Source organism: Prionailurus viverrinus, chromosome A2 (assembly GCF_022837055.1).
Source record: "Prionailurus viverrinus isolate Anna chromosome A2, UM_Priviv_1.0, whole genome shotgun sequence".
In the NCBI taxonomy this organism is placed as follows: domain Eukaryota; kingdom Metazoa; phylum Chordata; class Mammalia; order Carnivora; family Felidae; genus Prionailurus; species Prionailurus viverrinus.
The window spans coordinates 122745955-122760908 of record NC_062562.1 but is presented as its reverse complement, the minus strand read 5'-3'; the positions used below and the strand labels follow the sequence as shown (position 1 = coordinate 122760908).

At 47.4% G+C, this 14954-nt stretch overlaps 1 long non-coding RNA gene across 1 annotated transcript; it reads right to left on the bottom strand.

Moving 5' to 3' along the window:
- Positions 1 to 10900: 10900 nt before the first annotated feature.
- LOC125160658 (uncharacterized) lies at positions 10901 to 14675 on the bottom strand. Its single transcript, XR_007150332.1, has 3 exons — positions 14428 to 14675; positions 13558 to 13606; positions 10901 to 11502 (listed from the first exon to the last, which is right to left on the bottom strand). It is a non-coding gene; the product is annotated as an uncharacterized LOC125160658 (long non-coding RNA).
- Positions 14676 to 14954: the final 279 nt, after the last annotated feature.

Below are 14954 nucleotides of genomic sequence, written 5' to 3'. Positions count from 1 at the left end.
TGAAAGACTTTTACAAAAAAAACACAAAACAAAACTGCAAAACATTACTGAAAGAAATTAACGATCTAAAGAAAGGAAAATATGTCTTGTGTTCATGGATTAGAAGACTTAATTTGCTAAAATGACAATACTGCCCAAAGTAATACATAAATTCAATGAAATCCTTATAAAAATGCCAATGGCATTTTTTTTCAAAAATAGAAAAATCCATATTAAAATTCATATGGAATTTCAGGGGAACCTTGAAGAATCAAAAGAATATCGGGGGAAAAGAGTTAGAGACCTCACACTTCCTAAGTTTAAAACTTACTACAAAGCCACAATAATCAAAACAATGTGGGACTGGCATAAATATACACATCTGGACCAATGAAATAGAATAGAGAGCCCAGAAATAAACCCATGCATGTATGGTCTATTGATTTTTGACAACTCTGGCAAGACCATTCAATGGGTAAAAGACAGTCTTTTCTACGAACGCTGCTGGGAAAACTAGACTTCCACATGCAAAATACGAAGTTGGACCCTTACTCACACCATATACAAAAATTAACTCAAATAGATAAAGACCTAAATTTAAGAGCTAAGACTATAAAACTCTTGGTGGAAAACATAAGGGAAAATCTTCATTACCTTGGATTTCACAACGATGTCTTAAATACAACACTAAATGCACAGGGAACAAAAATAAATACATTGGATATTACTAAAATTAAAAAATTTTGTCCGGCAAAGGGCACAATCAAGTGAATGAAAAAATCCCACAGAATGGATGAAAATATCTACAAGTCATATATCTGATAAATATTCAAAATATATTCAAAAAATATTCAAAAAATATAAAAAACGCTTATAACTCAACAACAAGAAAATAAACAACCCAATTCAAAAATGGACAAGAGACTTGAACAGACATTCTTCAAAGATGATATACACATAAAAAGAAGCTCAGCATCATTAATCGTTTGGGAAATCCGAATCTAAACCACAATGAGATATAACTTCACACACATTTTTTATTTTCAAAAATGAGAAATAACGAATGTTGATGAGGGTGTGGAGAAATTGGAGTCTTCATGCCCCACTGGTGGGGATGTAAAATGGTACAGCTGCTGTGGAAGACAGTTTGGCAGTTTCTCAAAAAGTTAAACACTTCTATCCCTAGCCATATATACAAAAGAATCGAAAGCAGGAACTCCCAATAGGATTTGTAGATCGAAGTTCATAGTGGAATTATTCACAATAGGCAAAAGGTGGAAACAACCCAAGCATCCATCAATAGATGAATGGAGGGGCGCCTGGGTGGCTCAGTCAGTTGGGCATCCGACTTCAGCTCAGGTCATGATCTCACGGTTCGTGAGTTCGAGCCCCGCATTGGGCTCTGTACTGACAGCTTGGAGCCTGCAGCCTGTTTCGGATTCCGTGTCTCCCTCTCTCTCTGCCCCTCCCCTGTCCATGCTGTGTCTCTCTCTGTCTCAAAAATAAATAAAACGTTAAAAAAAATTAAAAAGAAATAGATGAATGGATAAACACAACGTAGTACATACACACAATGGAATATTACTCAGCCACACAAAGGAATGAAGTAGTGATATACACTTCAACATGGACGACCCTTGAACACATTATGCTAAGTGAAAGAAGCCAGTCACGAAAAGACAAATACCGTATGATTCCAGTTATATGAGATAGCTAGAGTTATATGAGATAACTCCAGTTATATGAGATAGAGTTATATGAGATAGCTAGAGTAGTCAAATTCATAGACACAGAAAGTGGAATACAGGTTACCAGGATCTGGGGAAATGGGGAGTTGTTACCTAATGGATGCAGAGTTTCTGTTGAGGATGATGAAAACTTCTAGAAATAGACAGTGATGCTGGTTGTACAACATTGTGAATACCTAATACTTCAGTACTTATGCCATTAAACTGTATGCTTAAAATGATTAAAAGGGTAAGTTTTATGTTACGTACATTCTACCACAATTTTTAAAATGAAAAAAATAAAGCATGAACGGGGGAGGGTCAGAGAGAGAGGGAGACACAGAATGCGAAACAAGCTCCAGGCTGTGAGCTGTCAGCACAGAGCCCAACGCAGGGCTCGAACTCACGGACAGTGAGATCATGACCTGAGCCGAAGTCAGACGCTCAACCGACTGAGCCACCCAGGTGCCCCAATAATTGATTATTTATAGCAAAAGTAATAAAAATGTATTGTGGGATTTATGGCACATATAGAAGTAAGAAGTATGAAAACAATAGTCAAAAATGAAAATGGAAGAAAATGGAAGTGTATGTTTGCAGTTTGTATATACTCTGTGAAGCAGTGTAATATAGTCAAGGGTATACTCTAATAAATTAAAGATATACACTGGAAATCCTTGAGCTGATACACAGACACACGCAAACACACACACACACACACACACACACACACACAAAACAAAGAGAAACAGTTAAGCAGCCAATACCAGAGATATACAATCAATCGTATAAAAACTGGTTAATCAAAAAGAAGAAGGAGGAGGAGGATGAGGAGAAGGTGGGGGGAGGGAAAAGGAAAGGAAGAAAAATGAAACAAAGCGTACAGTACAAATAAAGAGAAAATAGCAAAACTGTAGAGGTAAATCCAACAATATCAATGAATACATTAAATGTAAATGGACTAATCACCCCAATTAATGAGATCAGTAGATTGAGAGAAAAATCAAGAAACAGCTATCTGCTACCTGCAAGAAATTCTTTTTAAATAAAGGCCCAGGTAGGTTAAAATGTAAATAATGGAAACCACAAACTACACATGTATTAGGTTGGCTAAAATTTAAAAACTGACAAAACCAAGTGCAGACAAAGATACAGAACAACTAGAACTTCTGCATGTTGCTGGAGAGAATGTAAAATACTACCACTTTGAAAAACAGCTTAGCAGTTTGTTTTAAAGTTAAGTATACACTTGCCATCAATCCTACTTTTAGGTACCTATCCAAGTGAACACTTGTATACAATTGTGTATAGCAGCTTTATTCATAATCACCCAGAACTGGAAGTGACCAAGATGTCCTTCAACAGATGATGGTAAACAAACTATGGAGCATTCACGCAACAGGTAATAACTCAACAATAAAATGAGACAGGCTATTGATTCATGCAACAAGATGGATGGATCTTAAATCTACTTTAATAGGTAAAAGAAGAAAGCCAAGCCCAAAAGGCTACACACTCTGTTATTCTTTGCATGACATACTAGGGGAGAGAAATGACTGGGCCAAAAAGATCAGTAATTACTAAGTATGGGGGGTAAGAGAGGAGTCTGATTATATTGAAGCAGTATGAGGGAATCTGGTAAGTCAAAGAAGTGCCTGGTATTATAATGTGGTGTTGGGATATATGATTCCATGCATGTCAAAAATGCATTGAACTGTACATCTCAAGGAGTGAAAATCAACCAGAATGGCAGAGGTGTTCAGGATGTCATCCAGTCTATGGCAAATGAATCTGCCTGTATTACAAATATATGACACAACCACACTCTAGGGAGTAGGAGAGAAAGGGGTTGGCCTAAGTGTTTGCCTGGACACTGTGGGGGTAAAGGTGAAAAGTACCACACATGAATTCTGCACTCTATTTGGTGAATTTGTTTTTCACAAAGGTATGGGTTAGCAATCCTGAAAATACATTGCATATGTATAGTAGGGTGGAGAAAATAGGTAAATATATTGTAGATGATAAGATCCAAATGAAGATACTGTGGTTAATGAGAGCCAAAGAAGTTACAACTAAGTAAAGAAAAAAAAAGCCAGAATGAATACACAGGGCTGGATTGGGGTCAAAGGTATTAGTATAAAATCATGTTTCCCTTTAAGGATAGATATAGAGAGACAGGAAGAAAGGTAGGTATGTTAATAGGTAGGTACATACATACATGGGTGTGAACATATATGGATGAGCATATGTTTATATATTTTCTAGCTCTGTCCAATGAGAGGGCCCAGTGTCATCCTATATTGGATCCTGGAACAGAAAAAGGACATTAGTGGAATCTGAAGAAAATGTGTAGTTTAGTTATTGTATTGTATTAATGTTAACTTCTTATTTTTGATAATTGTACCATGGTTATATAAGATGTTAAAATTAGACAAACTGTCTGCGCTACCTTTGCAATTGTCCTGTATGTCTAAAATTATTTTAAAAAAACTTTTTTATTCTTTTAATGTTTATTTATTATTGAGAGAGAGAGAGAGTACAAGCAGGGGAGGGGCAGAGAGAGAGGGAGACACAGAATCCGAAACAGGCTCCAGGCTCTGAGCTGTCAGCACAGAGCCTGACACGGGGCTTGAACCCACGAGCCAAAGTCGGACATTCAACCAACTGAGCCACCCAGGTGCTGTTAAAAATTATTCTAGGGGCGCTTGGGTGGCTTGGTCGGTTAAGCGTCCGACTTCGGGACTTCCGCTCAGGTCATGATCTCACAGTCCATGAGTTCGAGCCCCGCGTCGGGCTCTGTGCTGACTGCTCAGAGCCTGCAGCCTGTTTCAGATTCTGTGTCTCCCTCTGTCTCTGCCCCTCCCCTGTTCATGCTCTGTCTCTCTCTGTCTCAAAAATAAATAAACGTTGAAAAAAAAATTAAAAAAAAATATTCTAAAATATAGCGTTAACAAGAGACATAGTTAAATTAAGAAGATGAAAAGGCAAGCCATTAAACGAGAGGAAATATTTCTAAAATACATATCTTATAAAGAAATCATACCTACTATGCACAAAGAATTCCCACCGCTTAATAGAACACAACTGGATTTTAAAAGAATGGTTAAGATGTGAATAGTTGCTTCACCAAAGACGAGATGAATGACAAGTAAGCACATTTAAAGATTCTCAACAACATTAGCAGTCATAGAAATATAAATTTCACCACGGGGTCCACTATGCACACACTAGAATAACTACAGGGAAAGAGATGGACGGTTTCTTTCTTCCCCCCATTGCTGTGGGGATGTCAAATGGTACAGCCTCTCTAGGGAAGAATTTGGTAGTTGCATATAAAGTTAAACATACACTTATATGACCCAATAATCTTACTTCCAAGTATCTATCCAAGAGAAACAAAAACATATGTTCACACAAGGACTTGAACCCAAATTTTCACAGGTTCATAGGGATGGAATGTGAGGAATGGTCGAATGGAACATTTGCATTAACTCCAATATTGCAGTGTTTAAGAAAAAAATTTTGTGCACCCCACGTATACAATTAAAGCTAAATTTAAAAGATAGCTCGTGTTTAGTTTTTTCTCTCACCTGATGGGTCTGTCTGTCCCACAAGCAGGTGGGCTCCTTGAGGGCAGGGACAGGTGGGTTCTTCCCAGAGACCCTAGGTATCCCAGCACAGGGCCCAGATCCAGAGCCACTGAGGATTTGCCGTCGCTCCTGTCTGGTGCCCCCTGGTGGTGATGGTGAGCAACTGCTGCCTCTTCTGATGCCCGCAGGCCTGAGCAGGCTGCAAAGTGGTGTCTCCTGGCATGCCCAAAGCTGGGGCTGGGGTCTTGTAGCTGGTGGATGGGCCTCAGGGACGAGCTCCTGTTGGATATTTGACCCTGATACCCCTTCTGGGGTGGCCTATAGGCACAGGGTACTTGAGCAGGCCCTATTCCTGCCCGAGTGTTAGCCCCTTTTCTTATTCCCTGACTCAGCCCTCCCTTCCCCCAGAGACAGGAGCAGTTGAGCACAGGAGTAGGGTCGGGGCCTCAGAATGGATCCCTATAGACAGAAATCCCCGTCTTCGGCCCTCTGAGAGGGCACCTCACCTAACTGGGGCTCTGCAGGGGCTGTGGCTGCTGGAACCATTGGCCGCTCTCACGCGGGCTCGTGATTCAGCTCTGCATGGGGCCAGGGTCAGAGCTCAGTCTCTGCCCAGAGTCAGAGTTCAGCCTGCGATCTATTTGGGGTCTGGGTTAGACCAGGGTTGAGACTCAGATGGGGGGGAGGGGGAGGGAGTCAAGGTCAGAGCTGAGTTGGGGGGCTGGGCCAGAGCTCAATCTCTGGTTGGGATCAAGAAGAAAACCAAGGCTGAGAATTCTGGGGGCACCCCTAATAACGCTGCTTAGATGCTTTGGGGTCTGAATGGTAAATCATTTTCTGTTATGAGGCTTTTAGGTCAATCTCACAATCCCAAAGTGATTTTTCTGCCCAACAGAGATTATGGCCCTGCAGGAGCACCTACTAAATGGGGGGCAGTGTGGGGTGGGGCAGGGTGAGGTGTGGACAGGCAGGGCTGCAGGTAGAGCTCTGGCCTTCAGCCAGGCAACATGAGAACAATGTGACACTTTGTTTTCCTCCCACCAAAGAAGGTGCTTTGGTTTGTGCATGGATAACTTATTTCTTTATAAACTTTAAACTTCACCACAGACTTTGCCCTTCTTCTCCTCAGGCAGGCTTTCTCTAGCCACGCCTGACGAGAGGGGCTGTCTGTGAGGGAGACAGACCCAGCTGTCCCTGGCACACACCCAGCATGGATAATTGTCCTTATTTTGTAGAAGGGGAAACTGAGGGGCTGGAAGTTGCATGGGAAATTGTCCTCTGAGTTGGGACTGGGATTCAAGTCTCCGGGTTCCCAGCCCCAGATGCTGCCTGTGCCCCAAGGTGCCCACTGTAATTCACTGTATGATTCTGATCCAAATGTCTGGTGGCTTTTTTTTTAAGTTTATTCATTTACTATTTCTGAGGGAGAGAGCACAAGCGGGGAAGGGGCAGAGAGAGAGGGAGACACAGAATCCGAGGCAGGCTCCAGGCTCCGAGCTATCAGCACAGAGCCCAATGCGGGGCTCGAACCCATGGACTATGAGATCATGATCTGAGCCGAAATCGGACCCTTAACCGACTAGGCCACACCAAGTGCCCCTTCGGTTGCTTATTTAGGTGTTGAAGAGGTCATGACACCCATGAAGTTGCTGGAAGCAACTTCCCACCTGCTCTCCCCCCCCCCCAGATAAAATCCCTCCCTTCCCTGCCTTCTCCCCTCCCCTCTCCCCACCCCCCCCACCCCCCACTCTACCTACTCAGCCATCCAGCTCTTTTCTCTGGGCACCTAGCACTGATGATCCTGTGCTTTCATTTGCACACCAGGGTGGCCTAGTGCAGTCAAGACAGCAGGGCTGGGCCTGGGAGGCACACAGAGAAAGCAGCTCGTCCTCTGCTCCTCAGGCCTCCTTCAGAGGTGCTGAGCCGTGGGTGGATACAGGAGGTGCTGGTGCTCGGTTATGATCTGAGGGGGGCCTGCCCTGCAGTAGGAGGGGGTGGTGAGTTCAAGGAGGACCCAGACGGCCGCCCCCCCCCCCCCAGGGCCTTCTTCTGGCCTCTCCCTGCAGCTTGATCCGCACCCTCCCCACCCAAATCAGCTTGGCCCCACCCAGACCCCTTATTTATAAACCATATGTCCCTGTGTCCCTGCCTGCCTCTACTGTTTGTCCAAGGCTTCAGCTGCTTCCCCTGATAACCCGAGGTCCTGGGGAACTGGGAGGAGCCCAGGGCAAGCAGAATTCAGGGATGCTCAACTGGGGCCCTCCCTCTGCTCAGGAAGCTTCAGGGGCCCCCATGGACGTTTCAGGGCTTGATGCATAGAACTTGCTCAAACATCGGTAGCTGCCCCCATTTAAAAATCTAACTTCCGGGGCTCCTGGGTGGCTCAGTCAGTTAAGTGTCTACCTTCGGCTCAGGTCGTGATCTCACAGTTCATGAGATCGAGCCCCACGTTGGGCTCTGTGCTGACAGCTCAGAGTCTGGAGCCTGCTTCCAATTCTGTGTCTCCCTCTCTCTTTGCCCCACCCCCGCTCACACTCTCTCTCTCCTTCAAAAATAAAGGAAGATTAAAAAGAATTTTTTTAAATCTAATTTCCACTGTTGCCCCCAGGAGCAATTCCAGGCTGCTTGGCCAAACACTTCAAAGTCAACTGAGGAAATTTAAACCCAGAATGGGGTGGGGAGGGAGGGGTCACTGGCCCTCACTCACACAGCAAGGCAGTTTGAAGTTCTCTCTACCTCACCACACTCCCTTTCCACCCAGACAGTATGGAGAAAGGGAAAGAACTTGGGCCCAGACCATGGGTCTGAGCCCTGACTCTGTCCTCTCTAGCTGTGCAATTTTGAATCGGCTCCCTAACCTCTCTGATTTATAGTTTCTTCATCTATAAAATGTAAGCATTGTCTGTTTTGTTCAATAGTCAGTACCCAGAATAGTGCTTGACAAACAGTAGGAGCTCAGTAAATACTTCTCAGGTGAATCAACAAGTGAATCCCTAACCTCTCAGCTCATTTATGAGTACCAAGCAAAGCAATACGTGTGAGGTTCCTGTTCAGTGTCAAACACACAGCAGGACATTCCAAATGGGTTTCCCTTTGCCTCTTGACTGATCACTCTGAGGGCTCCTGCTGCCCTTCTGACCCTAGCCCAGGATCCCAATCTCCAAAGCCTAGATCCATCTTGAATTACTCAGGCACCGAGAGCCTCGGCCTAAGGAGTTTTCTCGGCACGCCAGGCTGGCCTCCTCTCCAACAGCCCCTCCAGCACATTCCCCCCAATCCCCTGCCCGCCCCAAGGTCCCTCCGCTCGCTGCCTGGGGAAACGGCTTCCCTGGCTGCCCCTCGGGGTCAAGCCTGCAAGCCCCCATCCCCTGGGCACCCCTTCCCTCCCTTCCCCTTTGTTCAGGGAATGTTTTCCTCCCCCCTGTAACTGTGGAGGGACACGGGTGGGCAAGCTGAAGGGGCTAGTATCTGAGCCAGGAGCCAGGGGAGTGTGGCCACCGTGCCTTTGGCACCTGCTACACTCAGGGCATCTCTAGGGGCTGTAAAGGCCTTTGCAGAGATGGGTTAGGACCATGTCACAGGGCCACGGAAAGGCTGAAATAACCTGAGGAAATGGCCTCAGTAAAAGGCAACCAGAGAGAGGCGAGGGTCAGGGAGCCATAGAAGAGCTCCAGCCCAGCCAAGAAGGCGCCCCCCACTCCCCACCAGGTGACTTTGGGAAGGCACCTTCTCTCTGGTCTCAGTTATCCCAGCTCTTTCATGAGGATGGCAGTATGGGTGTGGGGGTTTGAGCCAATTCCCTACCGCCCCTGACGGCTCTCTGGCTTCCTAGCATCATCACACCTGGGTGCCCCACCCCCACACGTAGAAGTGGCTGTCCCGGGACTCCCAGCCGGGCCAGCTAAGGAGTCCCTTCCCAACCCCTCGTCACTCCATCGGGCCCCAGAATCTGCCCTGTAGGGCCCACGAGAGATTAGCAGACTGCAGGAGGAAAGGGGGGTGATGTAGCTGGGCTTTGAAAATAGTCCCCCCGGGAGTGCTAAGCCTTGGGAAGGGGCCTCTCTGGCTTCCCCCAGAGTTGGGTTGAGGCGCCCAGATGGTGTTTCCACCTGGATAAGCCCCAGGGCGTGTGGAAGGAGGGCCAGGCCCGTGAGGGCTCCTGCAGACCTCCTCCTCTCTCGGGCGGGGACTGGGACTGCACCTCAGGTGGCGCTACCAGGGCTGAGTGGCGCAGGAATGGGGGTGCCTCACTGACCCACCACGGGCTTTCCTCCCAGGGCTGTGCTGTGGAAATGCAGCGGGGGGGGGGGGGGGGTGCCTGGGATCCCACAGCACGGCAGAGACACAGGAAAATGGGGAGGACAGGCAGCAGGTGCAGGAGGTCCCCCACATTCAGCACCTTCCAGAGGCGGGCTCCTGGCTGGCCGCGGGGGGACGTGGAGACTCCCCAAGCATGCTGGAGCTTCTGACGACAGACCGACGGCCTCGGTCCCTGTGTGCGTCTCCACAATAGAGCTAAGCAAGCACAGAGCCCAGGCGTCGTTAGGACAAGGCTCAGAGATACGAGCTGGGGTATGAATAAGACCCCAAAGCCAACGTGCGGGGAGAGATTCCAGCTGCAAGGTTTTAAAGGCTTCGGAGCCAAATCCTAGACCTGGGAGGGCTTTCCAGGACTCTCAACGCAATCGTCACGGTGTGGATGGGAAAACTGAGGTGCAAAGAGGGGAAGGGAGTCATCCGAGGTGCTGCTGCTTTGCTGTAGCCGGGAAGGAGCCCTGGTGTCCCGAGCCCATCCTGACATCCCTAGATTGGCCTGTTCCTGGAGGCTCTGGATGAGCTTGGGCTCACCCCCAGCCTCTGCCACCTTTGCCCATGGCTCCAGGAGCTTGGCGTGGAAACCAGCACAAGCTGGTTCCAGCACAAAGGAAGGCCAGTCAATGATTCATGGAGGCTCCTTTCCTGGAGACCTTCTCTGGCTATACCCAGGCACTGCCGCTGGCTCCTGTACAAGTGCCCCAGGGTGGCAGGACAAGGCAGGTGGGGATTAATCAGTGATGGGCCAGAGGAAGTCGCTCTGGGGATGGGAAGTCACAGCCCATCCCCAGTCCCCAGTCCTCTCCCTCTCTCTTTTTTTGTGACTCTCAACCTTTGTAATCTTTCTGCCTCTCTTGATAACCGACCACCTCTATCTCTCACCTACCCCCCTCCCTCTCTGCCTGTCTCTCACGCACACAGGTTCAAGCACACTCTTATCTGCCTCTTCTTTCCCCCCATGTCCCCAGCACCCTGACTCTGAACTCAGAACATCTCTCTCCTCCTTCGTCCCTCACACCTGCCCTCATGAGATGTCTTGATAAACTTAGCCATCCTGAGGATTTAAATAGCAGAATCCGAAAGCTGCAGGGCCCTCAGAAACAATGCCCAGGCTCACATTTACTATATGTTCTATAGAAAACCCGTTCTTCAAAACAGTAATACAAGTTACTTCCAAAAGAAAGGTCTGTGGACAAGTAAGTTTGGTGAACACTGGCCTAAATAAGTGTATTTTTAATTGCAGGCCTTGTCAGAGCCTCTACTATAATTTCTGTGATGAGTGATACGGTCTCCAAACTTAGCCTAATCACCGTGAAAACCAGTCAACAGCTCCAGGAGCTGGGGTTCCCATTCTGCAAGGACCAGAGGGAGCAGGTGATCCATCTAAGCTCAGGTGACCTACCTGAGCCATTCACCCAGCCCTTGGTCAAGCATGTGGATAGCACCGGCTGGTAAAAATCCCCACGGCCACTAAATTCGGTTTCAAATCTAACTCTCTAGGATTTCTCATTTTCCATTTCCAGAAAATCTCAAGGGCAGCCTGCGGTGACTTCACATTTAGGGAGAAGGAGGGAAATGGGCGGGGGAGCTAGGAGCCCTCGGAATTTTCTAGAACTAAAGCTTCGGGCCTCATGGAGGCCTTCCTAGGTTTGGTGTCTCTAGGTCCCACATTCCTGGAGGCAGATGCAGCTGATCCTCCCAGCCCGGGAGGTCACTGCCAGCAGCGGAAATTCTTGGAGTTCGTCTCGGATGGAAGGTGCCACTGGCCCATCAGTCACAATCCAGGCGCATCAGTGACTCCCGGAACTTCACGAATAGTTTAACAGAGCCATCCTCTCCCTAGAGCCCAGGAATCTTCTCACAGGGTATGGAACAGAGACACCTCTTCAGGTCTGCAGGAGAGAGGAGTGAAGTGAGGCAGGAGACAAAAAGATCCAGGTGTCCAGAGGCCCGGGAAATGCCTGCGCTGCCCTGTCTTTGTGAGACTCAGAAATGAGGGTGAATGTAGGAAACCATGAGTGCTTATTCCAGAGTCGCAGGCGCCCGCTTGACAGCCAGCAATGCCAGGTGGCCAGCTGAGGTTAAGGGGCCGTGTGCCCTATGACCACAGGAGAGGCTGCCTCTCCAAAGGCAGCCTTGGTCAACGTCCTGAGCCAGCAAGACACGAACCCGGCTCGACCCTCACCACATCTTCTTCAGCATGGAACTCACCTCCCAGTGTCTGGCTTCCCAAGGAATGTCTGCTGAGGAAACATGTTATGTGAAAATAGAGGTTGCCAGTATTCTTATCAAATATATAATTTAGTATACATTTCTCACTGGAAAAAAAATTCTCACCGACACACGAAAGAAAAAGAAATAAAGAAAGAAAGAAGAAAAAGAAAACCCCCACCACAGTACCTGCTGTCTAACTATCCAAGCAAGCAGCCCTGATTTGGGGAGGGAAAAGAGGGTGGGGGCTGGTCTCTACCACCCTCCCAGGAACTTGCTTTTTTCCCAGAAGGCAGTTCGACATCCACTGCCGGGAATCCAACAGATACCCGTCTACTCTGCGGGCCTGCGTACAGTGCCCTCATATTGTTCAAAATCTCAAGCTCCATTTAAGGGAGGTTTCCTAGGAGTTCAAACAAATAACAAAAGTTGTTGAGTCGGTCACGTCATCACCTGGCATTGTAGCCTGCACAATCCAGAAGACCCTGCAGCAGGTTCCTCCGGCAGCTGAGGCCTTCCTGGTTCCTGCTTTAGGGGCTTGACATCATTGTCCCTCACACACACACACACTGAAGTGATATTCAGAATACGTGAACACCCTCAACAGGCAACTTTAAACAGGTGATTACAAGTAAGTTTCTTGGTATTGTAAGTTTCATTTGTTTGGCTTTTCCATTTGAGTTCCTTAAAGGCATAAGTTATTTCTATCTATTTATGTTGCATTATATGAAAAATATGTTAAAAAAAACCCCAAAACCTTGTGTTAAATAAGATGCCAGGGGCATATTGGCCACATCTAGAATGTTCCAGGCTGCTATAAATGGTAGGCTGCCATCCTTGAGAACTTTTGCATTTTTATGAATTTGGGGGGTTTGCTTTTGGGAGCGGTCTGGACTCATTTATTGAATTCTTTGAGAGTCTCTTTCTCTTTCTCTCTCCTCCCTTCCTCCCTCCTTCCCTTTCATTTTTCTCCTCAAAGACAATACCTTTCTCCCTCCAACTTATAGATCTATTTGCTTACTAGCTTGTAGAAAAAATATATGCCAGTTTCCTCTTAACAAACACAAGCCAGGCCAGCCTTTTCCAGCTAATATTCTACATGGGGTCAGGCTGGCTTTAGGCAAACCAAGTATAGCACCTAGTGGACATGACTGTGGGCTGAGGACATTCCTCCAGCCTTTGACTATGTTGTAGGGACTGGTCGTGGGCTAGGCTGCAAAACTCGCAGAGTGCCGGGTCTGTGCACTTACCCAAAGCTGCGCCATGGTTCTCCCATGAGTGAGAATTGCTGCGAAGGTTCTCAGGACAGATCAGAGGACGACTCCAAATATAGTAGTATTACAGGAGTGCATTCTCTCTCTCTCTCTCTCTCTCTCTCACACACACACACACACACACACACGCACACACCCACACTTTCTAACTTAGACCTTGGACCTCTGTATATATGAATTGCATATTTCTCTCTTTACTAGAGACGATATGCAAAGTATATAACAGCCACACGTGGTAATCCAGCAGAACTACCCCACAACTTCAGTGCTAAATAAGGTCCTTGAGGCCCCTGACTGATGGGTTAACCTTTTAAGTGCTGGGTTATGGAGAGGTCCACAGGAGACGAGGGATGAGAGAAGGCACAAGGTAGTCAGAGAGGCCAGATGTGAGGAGGGGTACATGAAGAGCTCCGAATAGATGAAAGCATTTTGATATTTAAGAAGTGGTGAGACCCTACTGACCCATATGGCTGGAGATCAGTTTGTCCTCATCTCGTTCCCCGTCAATACACTGGAAAGAACAGAAAAATAAGCAAAATCCTATATGCAGAGAATGTGATTTTATCGGAATGAAGTAGAATCACCTGAGCAGAACGAGCTCGTTAAAATTTGGGGGTACACTTCAGCAGTGGCCTCTCTGCACACCCAGAGCCCAAAGTGTTGGTGGGAACCAACAGTCACTTAAGGTCTGGGGATGATGGCCCCGTAGGCAAAAACCTCACCGGCCTTTCCCACCTCGAGAATTACCCCCTTTTCAGCACTAAGGGAAGGACAGTAAACATCACCACCTATGGGTCCTCAGCCCCTAAGAATTGCCCCACCCTGGCCCCCAGCTCACAGCAAATTCCATTCATCGTCTTCATTGTATTCTAAACCTAAAGAAAACAAGGCATCGTGCCCAGCAGCTCGTCCATAAAACATTAATCACTATCCCCCTCCTTGAGAGGCTCCTGACCAGTGAAGGTGTGACCTCCAGGAGTGATGGAAAAATCCTAATGGGTCAGCACGAGGCTGGGCCACGCCAAGGGAAGGGGCCCCTGGCATCAGTTCCTCCAGTGCTTTTCCAGACCAGCCCCTGGCTTTGGTTCCAAGGATGCTGAGGACCATCCTGAGAACCCCCAAAGGGAGAGAACCATCCCCAAAAGGGACCATGGTCCTTGGGGCCAAGTGGCAAACGGCTGCCTTGAGCCACCCACACCCTTTCATTTGGGCCCTCTTCGAGCCCATGTGGGCTTTTGAGGTGGATAATGACACTGGGATCAGGGCCTGAGTCACAGGCCACCAACCCCATCGAGGCTTCATGGCATCTATGTCTGACCGGTTGCTACTGACCTCAGTCCAGAGCAATTCTTCTCCCATAGACCATTCAGCACCCCGCCAGGGTCTGGAAAGAGGAATCCGTCTGATTCCTGGAGGAGAAAGGGAAATATTAAAAGGGAACTATGGGTCTACAAAGATCCCAAATTCCTGGATATTTAGAAACCCAGAATGGATAGACCCAGTGCTTGAGGTCATACATATGTGTAGCACAAAGGCACCTTCAGGTTGATCTGAACATCCATCACAGGCCTCTGGCTGATGTTCCCTCAGAAGGGCTTTGGAAAATTATGCAATCCAGACCCAGGTTCCTTGGCCTCAGAACTGGTGGGGCAATTGTGGAAACACAACGTTTTGCTCTTGTGAATTTCATGAAGGGACAAATAATCTAGGACTCAATGGCTGCCAAATTACATCCTGCTTCCCTCTGGGCCAAGTGCAGAGGGTACAACCTTCCGGGCCCACTGAGCCACCTCCACATGCAAGTCTCCATTGGATCATGGGGGAGTCCAGTGGAGGAAGCCATCTGTTGTCTAATCTCA